This window comes from Nicotiana tabacum, chromosome 13, assembly GCF_000715075.1.
Source record: "Nicotiana tabacum cultivar K326 chromosome 13, ASM71507v2, whole genome shotgun sequence".
NCBI classification, from domain to species: Eukaryota; Viridiplantae; Streptophyta; class Magnoliopsida; order Solanales; family Solanaceae; genus Nicotiana; species Nicotiana tabacum.
Window position 1 is genome coordinate 26901345 of NC_134092.1, and position 15218 is coordinate 26916562.

Genomic DNA, 15218 nt, shown 5'->3' on the forward strand with positions numbered 1-15218 from the left:
TGGATCGCAACCATCCATGTCACAGCCACTCGGGTCACAACCATCAGTATCACAGCCACTTGGGTCGCATCCAGCTATGTCACAGTCACAGGGATCGCAACCATCTTCATCATCGATTCCATCTATTTCAGGCTTTCGGCCGTGAGGCAGTGGCTCTGAGCCCCTTACACCATCTACACATGCCTCTGATACACATGCTGAGGATGATGATGAAGAGGTAGTGCATTATGATCGATATGACATGATCATCATAGTCCTCGAGGGTGATGTGTACGAGTTATTTGTTATTTTTGCTTCTATTATTTTGTAACGTTTAAGATATTAATGTGTTTTTATTGTTAAATTGCAGGTTCAGGCTGAGTAATAAGATTACGAAGATAATCACCAATGCCATCAGAAAGCTTTATGATGGCCCTTATGCGACTTGGACTGATTTCCCATTCTCGCTGAAGGAGCAAATTTTCAATCAATTTAAGGTATAAATGTTCTTTTAAGCAGTTTAATAATGTATATTTATGATGTTTCCATCTAATATTTAACTTTTTAAATACAGAGAAAGTGTGTATGGGAAGATCGCTATAGCGCGGAAGTGGCTACAAATTTTCATCATAAAGCTCGCAAGAGATTGGCGGATTGTTTCTCGGATGCTAGAAAGAAGAACAAGAGGCCTAGCTGGTTACTTGAGAATTTATGGAATGATTTGCAAAGGCAATGGCTTACCGCGGATTTCTTAGAGAGGAGCGAAAAAGGAAAGAAAAACCGCGCATCCGAGAAGGGAGGCTCCTTGCACACCGGAGGATCGATCAGCCTAAGGACAATAAAAAGAAGATTGGTAATTGCTTAAATTATTTTACTTTTCTAAGTATATCTATTCTATTTATTAACTAAATTAATTTATTTTCAGGAAAAGAAGTATGGGCATTCAATGAACCATGATGAGCTATTCAAGGAGACGTATATTGTAAAGAAGAAGAAAGAGAGGGATGAAGATAGGTGGGTCGAGGACCGGGCATAGACTGCATATGTAAGCTTTCAATTTTTGTAATGACCTGACTTGTTGTTTTGAACATTTACGCTCCTTTCAACTATTTGAAGTCTTGAATAGTTTCATGTGAAGTATTATGACATGTGTGAATCGTCGGTTTTGATTTTCAGGTGTTTCGGGATTAGTTCGGAAGAATAAATTCCATGTTGGAAGCCTTAAGTTGAAAAGAGTTAACCAGAGTTTGACTTATGAGCAAACGACTCTGGAATGGGATTTTTATAATGTCAATAGCTTCGTATGGTGATTTCGGACTTAGGCGTATGTCCTGATTTGGATTTTGGAAGTCTGTAGGACAATTCGACGCATTTTGGCGAAAGTTGGAAAATGGAAGATTTTAAGAAAAATATTGACCGGGAGTTGACCTTGATGTATTGGACTTGGACATTCTGGAAATTTGAATAGCTTTGTTATGTCATTTACGACTTGTGTGCAAACTTTGAGGTTATTCCGGATCGATTTGTTATGTTTCGGCACAAGATCTAACTTAGGATGAGAGTATCTACATATATATAAGGAGTTATGTGATGTACAACTATCAAATGCAAGATATTCGAGTGTAGTTTCTAACACTTCAAACCGTTTATCATTCAGACATTTCTATAAGACGTTATGACCAAAATTACCACGGGTTGGCAGAGGAGACTGCAGATGCGAAGCATCCGAGGCCGCATCCGAAAGAAGGGCTGGCAGTGAAGTGCTGCCATAGCATCTGGGGCAGTATCCGAAACCCAGAAATCTAGGCCTATAGATTGTCACGACCTAAACTAACCCTGCCATGATAGCGCCTATCGTGGAACTAGGCAAGCCGACTCATTTTCCAAAACAAACCAATATTTTTATTTCAAAGAAAATTTCAAGGCTATTTAACATAAAACCTTCGTAAAGGAATCCAAATCAAAAACAAAAGTGCAAAAAAGAAAATCCCGACATCAGGGTGTCACTAGTCCTGAGCATCTACTACAATTTGTTTGACAATATCGAGACTAACATAGTCTGGAAAATAGCTAAATGCAAATAAAGGAAGATTAGAGGGAGAAGAGCAGGGCAGCGATCGCCAGGCAGCTACCTTGCTATCCTTGAGAAAATCTGCAACCGAAATAGTCAACAACCGCTACCGTGTCTAGCTATACCTGGATCTGCATACAAGGTGCAGGGAGTAACGTGAGTACGCCAACTCAGTAAGTAACAAAAGTAAATAAAGACTGAGCAGTAGTGACGAGCAATAAAGCATATAAAGTTCATATCATGAAATCTCTGTAAAATACAACATGCTTTAAAAAAATCAGTGTTTGAATCAAATCATCTCGTTTAAACCCAGTTCCAGTAAAAATCATTTAAAGATGTTTTTCAACAGTTTTTCAAACAAAGGCTCAATGCAAAAGTGAGCAAAAATGATGAAATCAAAATCAGCCCCTCGGGCAACATCACTCGTATACAGCCCCTCGGGCAAACCTCACAATCAATCAAGCCTCTTGGGCATACCTCACAATCACTCATGCTTCTCGGTCATACCTCAGAATCACTCACGCCTCCCAGTCACTCAGCACTCAATAGGTACCTGCGCTCACTGGGGGTGTGTACAGACTCTGAAGGGGCTCCTTCAGCCCAAGCGCTACATCAAGCCAAATCATGGCATAAATCACTCAGGCCCTCGTCCTACATCAAACATGATGTGGCGTGCAGCCCGATCCCAGAAATATCCTCACAAATCAGGCCCTCGGCCTCACTCAGTCATAAACCTCTCAAGCCACTCGGGCTCTCAGTAAAAACAGGTTACTCAGCCCAAAACAACATTTATATACATCAAAACAGAGTAATAAAAACTGAGTTATGCAGTTAACAGTTATAACCATGACTGAGTATAGATTTCCAATCGAAAACAGTGAGAGGATAGTAGGAAAAAGGCCCCTAAGGGTCCAAACAGCACTGGCACAAGGCCCAAAATATGGCATTCAACCCAATTTACAGAAACTCTTTCTAAAGCATATAAGTATCATATAGTTTCAACAAAATATGCAACTTTACAGTTGCCACGGGACGGACCAAGTCACAATCCCCAACAGTGCATGCCCACACGCCCGTCACCTAGCATGTGCGTCACCTCAATATAGTAGAATGAAATGAAATCTGGGGTTTCATACTCTCAGGACTAGATTTACAATCATTACTTACCTCAAACCGATCAAATCCCCACTCCGCGATGCTCTTGCCCCTCAATTCGGCCTCCAAACGCTCCGAATCTATTCACAATCAGTACAATATCATCAATTTATGCTAAAGGAATAAATTCCACAAGAAAACTACCAATTTAGACCAAAAACCCGAAATTGACTCAAACCTGGCCCACATCTCAAAATCCAAAAAAATTTACAAAACTAGAAAGCCCATCCACTCACGAGTCTAACCATACCAAATTCATTAATATCCGACCTCATTTGGTCCCTCAAATCATTAAATTACTCTCCAAAATCCCAAGCCCTAACCCCTCATTTTGCACCCCTAATTTCCACTAATTACATGATTAAACAACGAAAAATCACCATATATAAGAGTATTAGGGCTCAAGTAACTTACCTCACTAATAGCCTTTGTATCACCCTTCAAAATCACTCCCAAGAGCTCCAAAAAACGACTTGAAAATGGTGGAAATGAACAAAACTTCGCGAACTGCTATCTATACATACTGCCCAGGTTTTCGCACCTACGGGCTCTTTCCTGCGCTTGCGGGACCGCACCTACGCTCAAAACTATCACACCTGCGAAATTCACTTAAGAGCCCAGGTTCCGCATCTGCGGCCAACCTTTCGCACCAGCACATTTCCCTCCGCTTCTGCGAAGCCTGCCCAAAATCCTTCTCTCTGCATCTACGCCCCAGGCCTCGCACCTGCGGGCTCGCAGATGCGATAGCCCTCTTCCACCTATGCATTCTGCCTAGCTAGCACTGCCCGCACCTGCGAACTCCCCATGCACACATGCGACCTCGCACCTGCGGTCCTCCCCTCCGCAGGTGCGGAAATATGAGTAGCAGCAGCTTCAGCTGCAATTTCCAACTTCAAATAATCCGTTAACCACCCGGAATCAACCTGAGGCCCTCGGGACCTCAACCAAAAATACAAACAAGTTATATATCAACATACAAACTTAGTCGAACCTTCGAATCACTCAAAACAATATCAAATCACCAAATTACCCTCGCATTCAAGCCTAAGAACTTCTAAACTTCCAAATTCGACAACCGATGCCGAAACCAACCAACCACGTCCGAATGACCTCAAATTTTACACACAAGTCATAAATGACACCAAAAACCTACTCCAACTTTTGGAAATCTATTCCGACACCGATATCAAATTTTCCACTGCCGACCGAAATCGCCAAATTTTTCAACTTTCGCCAATTCAAGCCTAATTTCACTACGGACCTCCAAATCACATTCTGGAGGCACTCCTAAGTCCAAAATAACCTAACGGAGCTAATAAAACCATAAAAGTTAAATCCGAGATCGTTTACACATAGGTCAACATCCAGTTGACTTTTCTAACTTAAAATTCTAAATAGGAGACTTAGTGTCTCAATCCATTCCGGACCCAAACCAACTAACCCGGTATAACATAATATAGCTGAACAACACATAAAGAAGTAGAAATGGGGGAAACGGGGCTATAACTCCTGAAATGACCGGCTGGGTCATTACATCCTCCCCCTCTTAAACAACCGTTCATCCTCGAACGGGTCTAGAAACATACTTGGAGTCTCGAATAAGCGTGGATATCTACTCCGTATCTCCCGCTCGGTCTCCCAGGTGGCCTCCTCCACAGGCTGACCTCTCTACTACACCTTCACTGAAGCTATATCCTTTGACCTCAACCTTCGAACCTGCCGATCCAGAATAGCCACCGGCTCCACATCATAAGTCATATCACCCTCCAACTGAACCGTGCTGAAGTCCAAAACATGGGACGAATCTCCAATATACTTCTGGAGCATAGAAACATGAAACACTGGGTGCACACTCAACAAGACGGGTGGCAAGGCAAGCTTATAAGCCACCTCCCCTATCCTCTGAAGCACCTCAAATGGCCCAATAAATCGGGGGCTCAACTTGCCCCTCCTCCCAAACCTCATAACACCCTTCATGGGTAATACCTTCAGCAAACACTTCTCCCCAACCATGAAAGATACATCATGGACCTTCCTCTCTGCATCGCTCTTCTGCCTAGACTGCGACGTGTGAAGCCGCTCCTGAATCAATTTCACCTTACCTAATGCATCCTGGACCAAGTCTGTACCTAAGAGCCTAGCCTCACCCGGCTCAAACCATCCAACCGGAGATCAACACCTCCTCTCATATGAAGCCTCATACGGAGCCATCTAAATACTCGACTGATAACTATTATTATATGCAAACTCCGCGAGTGGCAGAAACTGGTTCCATGAACCCCCAAAGTCAATGACACAAGCACGCAACATGTCCTCCAATATCTGAATAGTGCGCTCGGACTGCCTGTCCGTCTGAGGGTGAAAGGTTGTTCTCAACTCAACCTGAGTACCCAACTCTCGCTGCATGGCCCTCCAAAACTGCGATGTAAACTAAGTGCCCCTCTCTGAAATGATGGAAACTGGGACACCATGCAGGCGAACAATCTCTCGGATGTAAATCTCAGCCAACCACTCTGAAGTGTAAGTAGTACCAACTGGAATGAAGTGCGCGGACTTGGTCAGCCGATCCACAATTACCCAAATAGCATCGAACTTCCTTGAAGTCCGTGGGAGCCCAACTACGAAGTCCATGGTGATCCGCTCCCACTTCTACTCTGGGATCTCTAATCTCTGAAGCAAGCCACCTGGTCTATGATGCTCATACTTAACCTGCTGACAGTTGAGACACCGATCTACAAACCCAACTATATCCTTCTTCATCCGCCTTCACCAATAGTGTTGTCTCAAATCTCGGTACATCTTCGCGGCACCCGGATGGATGAAATACCGCGAACTGTGGGCCTTATCAAGAATCAACCCCCGAAGCCTATCTATATTAGGCACACATATCCGGTCGTGCATCCTCAACACACCGTCATCACCAATAGTCACATCTCTAGCATCACCTCGTCGGACCCTGTCCTGAAGAATGAGTAAGTGGGGGTCATAATACTTATGCTCCCTGATACGGTCATAAAGAGAAGACCTGGAGACCACGCAAGCCAACACCCGACTCGGCTCCGAAATATCCAATCTCACAAGCTGGCCCGCTAAGGCCTGAACATCCAATGCCAAAGGTCTCTTTATTGTTGGGAGATATGCTAAACTCCCCAAACTCTCCGCTCGGTGACTCAAAGCATCAGCCACCACATTGGCCTTCCTTGGATGGTATAAAATAGTGATATCATAGTCCTTAAAAACTCCAACCATCTCCGCTGACGCAAATTAAGATCCTTATGCTTAAACGGATGCTGCATACTCCGGTGATCAGTATAGATCTCATAATGAACCCCATACAAATAACGACACCAAATCTTCAAGGCGTGAACAATGGCTGCTAACTCAAGATCATGGATAGGATAGTTCTTCTCATGAGTTTTCAACTGGCGTGAGGCATAGGCAATCACCCTACCCTCCTGCATCAAAGCACAACCAATGCCTATCCTCGAGGCATCACAATATATGGTGTAAGAACCTGAAGCTGATGGCAGAACTAACACTAGAGTTGTGGTCAAAGCAGTCTTGGGCTTCTGAAAGTTCTCCTCACACTCGTCCGACCACCTGAATGGAGCATCCTTTTGGGTCAATTTGATCAAGGGCGTAGTAATAGATGAAAATCCCTCAACAAAGCGACGGTAATAACCCGCCAAACCAAGAAAGCTCCTAATCTCCGTGGCTGAGGACGGTCTAGGCCAACTCTGCACAGCCTCTATCTTCTTCGGATCCACCTGAATACCCTCACTGGACACCACGTGCCCCAAGAATGCTACTAAACCGAGCCAAAACTCACACTTGGAGAACTTTGCATAAAGCTTCTCCTCCATCAATCTCTGTAATACAATCTTAAAATGTTGAGCGTGCTCCTCCTGGCTACGAGAGTACACCAGAATGTCATCAATGAATACAAAAATGAATGAGTCCAAATAGGGCTGGAATACACTGTTCATCAAATGCATGAACGCTGCCGGGGCATTGGTCAGCCTAAAAGACATCACTAAGAACTCATAATGGTCATATCGGGTCCTGAAAGTTATCTTAAGAATATCCGAATCTCGAATATTCTGCTGGTGATAACCGGACCTCAAATCAATCTTGGAGAACACCCTCGCTCCCTGAAGCTGGTCAAATAAATCATCAATACGAGGCAAATGATACTTGTTCTTGACTGTGACCTAGTTCAGGTGCTTGTAATCAATGCACAGTCTCATGGAGCCATCCTTCTTCTTCACAAATAGAACCGGTGCACCCCAAGGTGACACACTAGGCCGAATAAACCCCTTATTAAGGAGTTCCTGAAGCCGTTCTTTCAATTCCTTCAACTCCGTCGGTGCCAAACGATATGGTGGAATACAAATGAGCTGAGTGCCCAGCACCAAATCAATACCAAAGTCAATATCCTTGTCAGGTTGCATGCCCGGTAGGTCTGTAGGAAACACATCCGGAAATTCACGTACCACCGGAACAAAATCAATGGTAGGAGTCTCTGCACTAACATCCCTCACAAAAGCCAAATAATACAGGCAAACCTTCTCAACCATACGCTAAGCATTCAAATATGAAATCACCCTACTTAGTACATAATCTACAGAACCGCTCCACTCTACCCTCGGAAATCTCGGCATCACCAAGGTCACTGTCTTAGAGTGACAACCTAGAACAGCATGACATGGAGATAACCAATCCATGCCCAATATCACATCAAAGTCAACCATACTGAGCAACAATAGATCCACTTGGGTCTCCAGAACCCCAATAGTCACCACACATGACTGATATACGTGGTCCATAACAATAGTATCGCCCACAGGAGTAGAAACATAAACAGTTGAAACTAAAGACTCACGGGGCATATCCAGAAAATAGGCAAAATATGAGGAAACATATGAATACGTGAAACCAGGGTCAAATAATACAGAGGCATATTTGTGACAAACTAAGACACTACTTGTAATCACAACATCCGAAGCAATAATATCTGGTCTGGCTGGGAGGGCATAGAAATGGGCCTGACCACCCCCTGATCTGACCTCCACCCCGAGCTGACTGGGCGGGTGGTGAAGTACCTGGTGCTGAATTCAAAGGATAACTCCTCTGCTGAGATAGACCCTGATGATGACGAGGACACTGCCTCCACATATGCCTAAACTCCCCACACTCAAAACAACTCCCCGGTGCTGGTGGCGAGAACTGAAGGGAACCCCTAGCACCAGGATAACTGGTAGAAGAACATGGCATGGAGGAGCCCTGAACTGGTGGAGCACAGGATAAACTCTGAGCTGGAAGGGCACCGAGTGATGAGTGGCCCTGATGAGAACTGTGAGAACCATGGCTAGATGATGCACCCCGATGAAATAGCCGAGCTGACTGAGCCTGTCTGAAATGACGACCTCTATCGTGCTGGAACTGACCCCCAAAAGGAGCACCGCTGAATCCACCCTGACCACGAGGCCTCTTGGCCTCCCGCTCAACCCTCTCCTGACCGCGAACCATCTCAATCTGCCGAGCAATGTCGACAACCTCATCAAAGGTAGCACCCGAAACTCGCTCTCTGGTCATGAGCAACTGTAGCTGATAAGTGAGGCCATCAATAAACCTCATGATCCTCTCCCTATCCGTGGGAACCAACCGGATAACATGACGGGCTAACTCCGAGAATCGCATCTCATACTGCGTCACAAGCATATCACCCTGGTGAAGCCGCTCAAACTGTCTGCGCAGATTCTCTCTACGGGACCGAGGCACGAACTTCTCCAAAAAGACCACGGAGAACTGCTTCCAAGTAAGGGTTGCTGCGCCAACAGGCCTACACCTCTCGTAAGTCTCCCACCATCTGAGTGCAGCCCCAGAAAACTAAAAAGTAGTGAATGAGACCCCACAAGTCTCCAAAATACCAGTAGTACGGAGTATCCTCTGATACCTGTCCAAGAAGTCTTGAGCATCCTCTCTCTCTGTGCCACTCAAAGGTGGCGGCTGGAGTCTCCCAAACCTCTCCAGCCTACGCTGATCATCCTCAGGCATAGCAGGAACCACATAATCATGTGCAGCTATAACTGGCTAGGCTGGTGGTGCCCCCGGTGTCGAGAGTCCCTGAATAACCTGCTCGGGTGTGCGAGCGATGGGAGTCCGAGTGCCTGTGCCTCCCCCTGCCTGAGAAGTGGCTGCGTCTGTCGAGATAGAGACTTTCTGAGCAAGGTCGGTACACGCTGTAAGAATCTAAGCTAGGGCCTCCTGAAGGCCTAGAATCATAATAGGCACAGGTGGTGCCAGAGCTGGTGCATCAACAACTGAAATCTAGTCCTGATCTGGGGCAACTGGTAGATCTGCAGGTACTGCCCCAGCTACGGTGCGGGCTGCACCTCTGCCCCTACCACGACCTCTACTGCGACCTTGGCCTCTCGCGGCCCTGGCTGGTGATACTGGTGGCTGACCCTCCTGACCGGTAGTACAAGTCCTCACCATCTGTGAGAGAATGAAACAACAAATGATTAGTTATTAGAATCAACAAATTCGCACGACAAGAATTCAAGAATGTGAAGTTCCCTAAGGATTCTGTAGCCTCTCGAAGATAAGTACAGACGTCTCCGTACCGATCCGCAAGACACTACTAAACCCGCTCATGACTCGTGAGACTTATGTAACCTAGGCTCTGATACCAACTTGTCATGATCCAAATTAACCTTGTCGTGATGGCGCCTATCGTGGAACTAGGCAAGCCGACTCATTTTCCAAAACAAACTAATATTTTTATTTCAAAGAAAATTTCAAGGCTATTTAACATAAAACCTTCGTAAAGGAGTCCAAATCAAAAGCAAAAGTGTGGAAAAGAAAAGCCCGACATCGGGGTGTCACTAGTCATGAGCATCTACTACAATTTGTCAGACAATATCGAGACAAACATAGTCTGGAAAATAGCTAAATGCAACTAAAGGAAGATAAGAGGGAGAAGAGCAGGGCTGCGATCGCCAGACAGCTACCTTGCTATCCCCAAGAAAATCTGCAACCGGAATAGTCAACAGCTGCTACTGTGTCCAGCTACACCTGGATCTGCACACAAGGTGCATGGAGTAACGTGAGTACGCCAACTCAATAAGTAACAACAGTAAATAAAGACTGTGCAGTAGTGACGAGCAACAAAGCATATAAAGATCATATCATGAAATCTCGGTAAAATACAACATGCTTTAAAAAAAATCAGTATTTGAATCAAATCATCTCGTTTTAACCCAGTTCCAGTAAAAATCATTTAAAGATATTTTTCAACAGTTTTTCAAACAAAGGCTCAATGCAAAAGTGAGCAAAAATGATGAAATCATAATCAGCCCCTCGGGCAACATCACTCGTATACAACCCCTCGAGCAAACCTCACAATCACTCATGTCTCTCGGGAATACCTCATAATCACTCATGCCACTCGGACATACCTCACAATCACTCATGTCTACCAGTCAATTAGCACTCGGTACTCGACACTCGCACTCAGTAGGTACATGCGCTCACTGGGGGTGTGTACAGACTCCGCAGGGGCTCCTTCATCCCAAGCGCTATATCAAGCCAAATCATGGCATAAATCACTCAGGCCCTCGGCCTATATCAAACATGCTGCGACGTACATCCCAATCCCAGAAATATCCTCACAAATCAGGCCCTCGGCCTCACTCAGTCATAAACCTCTCAAGCAACTCGGGCTCTTAGTAAAAACAGGGTACTCAGCCCAAAACAATATTTATATGCATCAAAACAGAGTAATAAAAATGGAGTTATGCAGTAAACAGGTATAACCATGACTGAGTATAGATTTTCAATCGAAAACAGTGAGAGGATTGTAAGAAAAAGGCCCCTAAGGGTCCAAACAGCACTGGCACAAGGCCCAAAACATGGCATTCAGCCCAATTTACAAAAATTCTTTGTAAAACATATAAGTATCATATAGTTTCAACAAAATATACAATTTTACAAAAGCCACGGGACGGACCAAGTTACAATCCCCAACAGTGCACGCCCACACGCCTGTCACCTAGCATGTGCATCACCTCAAAATAATAGAATGATACGAAATCCGGGGTTTCATACCCTCAGGATTAGATTTACAATCGTTACTTACCTCAAACCGATCAAATCCCTACTCCGTGATGCTCTTGCCCCTCGATTCGGCCTCCAAACACTCTGAATCTATTCACAATCAGTACAATATCATCAATTTATGCTAAAGGAATGAATTCCACAAGAAAACTAATAATTTAGACCAAAAACCCGAAATTGACTAAAATCCGGGCCCCGGGCCCACGTATAGAAATCCGACTAAATTTACTAAACTAGAAAGCCCATCCACTCATGAGTCTAACCATACCAAATTCATCAAAATCCGACCTCATTTGGTCCCTCAAATCCTTAAATTACTCTAAAAATCCCAAGCCCTAACCCCTCATTTTTCACCCCTAATTTCCATTAATTACATGATTAAACAACGGGAAATGACCATATATACGAGTATTATGGCTCAAGTAACTTACCTCACTGATAGCCCTTGAATCATCCTTCAAAATCACTCCCAAAAGCTCCAAAACCTTACTTGAAAATGGTGGAAATGAACCAATATTCGTGAAGTGCTATCTATACATTCTGCCCAGGTTTTCGCACCTGCGGGATCTTTCCTGCGCCTACAGGACCGCACCTGCGCTCAAAACTATCACACCTGCGGAATTCACTTAAGAGCCCAGGTTCCGCATCTGCAGCCAACCTTTCGCACCTGCGCTTGCGCACCTGCGCATTTCCCTCCGCTTCTGCGAAGCCTGCCCAAAATCCTTCTCTCCGCATCTGCGCCCCAGGCCTCGCACCTGCAGGCTCGCAGATGCGATAGCCTTCTCGCACCTGTGAATCCTACCTAGCCCAGCACTGCCCGCACCTGCGAACTCCCCATGCGCACCTGCGACCTCGCACCTACGGCTCTCCCCCTCCGCAGGTGCAAAAATATCAGTAGCAGCAGTTTCAACTGCATTTTCCAACTTCAACCAATCCGTTAACCACCCGGAATCACCCCAAGCCCCTCGGGACCTCAACCAAAAATACCAACAAGTTATATATCAACATATAAACTTAGTCGAACCTTCAAATCACTCAAAAAAATCAAATCCCTAAATTACCCTCGGATTCAAGCCTAAGAACTTCTAAACTTCCAAATTCGACAACAGATGCCGAAACCAACCAATCACGTCCGAATGACCTCACATTTTACACACAAGTCATAAATGACTCCATAAACCTACTCTAACTTCTTGGAAATCCATTCCGACCCCAATATCAAATTTTCCACTGCCTACCGAAATCGCCAAATTTTCAACTTTTGCCAATTCAAGCCTAATTCCACTACAGACCTCTAAATCATATTTCGGACGCACTCTAAGTCCAAAATCACCTAACGAAGCTAACGAAACCATAAAATTTCAATCCGAGATCGTTTACATATAGGTCAACATCCGGTTGACCTTTCCAACTTAAACTTCTAAATAGGAGACTAAGTGTCTCAATCCACTGCCAAACCACTCCGGACCCAAACCAATTAACCCGGTATAACATAATACAGCTGAACAACACATAATGAAGCAGAAATGGGGGAAACGGGGCTATAACTCCCAAAACGACCGGCCAAGTCATTACATAGATACAATTTCAGGGTTCAGTTTTGCCACTTCATTTGGACAAATTTTGGAACTCTTCTCCACTCTCTCAAGACCACCAACTCCTATCTTCTTCAAGGTAAGCAATCCCCATTATCTTGATGTGAAATTCCATTATTTCTACACTAGTATTGATGAAATCTACACATAAACTACTTAGATCTTCAAGAAATTGTTTCAAGAACTCAAAGGAGGATTTTGCAAGATTTCTTCCAAAACGGTAACCATACACCCTTAGACTTACATGTATGGATATATTATGAAAATATGAGTATGAATTTAAGTATTAAAACTTATGGTATGGTGATTGGAAGCCATATGTTCCCAATTTAAATACATAACCATTGTAGAGATTGAAAGGTGATTATTTGATGGAATTTTGTTGGTTGGGTGTAGATGGATGGTCATGTATGTGATGTTGGAAGTTATGAATTATTTAAGAATGATAGTGGGATAAATTATTGGTAAATGATAGTAGTTGAATGAACTAATTCTATGGTTAAGATATGTAGAGATTCATGCCTATTAGGTGTTTTATAAAATACCTAAATGACCAAAAATTTGGAAACTTGTATATTAATATTGGTGCAATTGTTTTGCATTGTTATAGTTTGAAATTTGTTTAGTGTGGTGGACCATCATAGTATTATTAAGGGGCGAATGTCATATTGGAGCCGTCGGAAGGTGGCTTCACTCACGAAGATCATTTAAAGCATTGACTTAGTTTGTCGAGGTAAGTGTCTTGCTTAACCTCGAGTGGGAGAATTACCCCTTAGGCATCGAGTCTTATGTTCTATTTGTGAAATGTAAAAATTCGTGTACACGAGGTGACGAGTACGTACTCGGGCTTATATATGCAAAATATATTGAGTTAAAGTCTTAGGCATATTGTGTATTAAATTAGATATTTGTTGTCATATATTTAATCATCTATTTATTGTGCCTAAATCCTTGTTGTTGAATCTGTTGTTATATGACAATTTTATGTGATTGTTACTTGATTATTTATGTAATTCCGTGAATTTGTTGGTTTGATAATTATTGGAATTTAATTTCATTATAGATTTTCCCTTTGCAAATAATTAATTAAATGAGCTTAAGAAGATGTGTTTATATAATTATTGAGAATTTGGATTAATGAAGGCTTTGCTTTATGGTAAGTAATTTTTATCTCTGTTGATTGATTTTCGGGTGTTATACACATTGTGTGGGGCCTTCAGCTATTTGTTGTGAAATTAATTAATTTGGTTGTATCTTTGGAATTTTGGTTGTAGCCATTGGGCAAATTGTGATATGAATTGATTTTTGTTATGTTGCCGTGATAATTTTCCGTATAAATTTTTGTGTTGTGTGAGTTATTATTTTTGGGGAGATAAGGGTTGCATTTCACCGCTGATATTATATGGGTATAAGGGTGGCGTTTCACTGTTGTTGTGTGTAACGACCAGGCTGGTCATTTTGAGTATTACAACCTCGTTTCCCCCATTTTTGCTTTGTTATGTGTTGTTTAGCTGTATTATGTTGTATCAGATTAGGTGGTTTGGGTCCAGAGTGGTTTCAGAGTGGAATGAGACAATTAGTCTCTAAAGTAGAAGCTTAAGTTGGAAAAGTCAACCGAATGTTGACCTATGTGTAAACGATCTCGGAATTTAATTCTGGAAGTTCCATTAGCTTCGTTAGGTGATTTTGGATGTAGGAGTGCGTCAGGAATGTGATTTGGAGGTCCGTAGTAGAATTAGGATTGAATTGGCGAAAGTTGGAAATTTGGCGATTTTGGTCAGTAGTGAAAAATTTGACATTGGGATCGGAATGGAATTCCGGAAGTTGAAGTAGGTTCATAGTGTTATTTGTGACGTGTGTGCAATGTTTGAGGTCATTCGGACGTGGTTTGGTTGGTTTCGGCATTGGTTGACGAATTTGGAAATTTAGATATTTTTAGGCTTGAATCCGAGGGTAATTTGGTGATTTGATGTTGTTTGATGTGATTCGAGTGCTTGATTGAGCTTGCATGGTATTTTAGGACTTAATGGTACCTTTGGTTGAGGTTCCGAAGGCCTCGGGTGTGTTTCGGGGTGAGTTTGGAGCGAGTCTGGGCATTTCCGAAACTCAGGTATGGTTCTGGTGCTTTGAATTTCGCGGACCTCAGCAGAATTTTGCGGACCTCAGCAGAATTTCGCGGACCACATAATTTTGCCGCGGCCGCACTCCGGGAAAAAGTTCTGCAGATCCCATGGTCCGATTTCAGAAGCCTATATCTTTTGATATACAAGGAATTTTGAGCTGATTCAAAAATAAAAGTT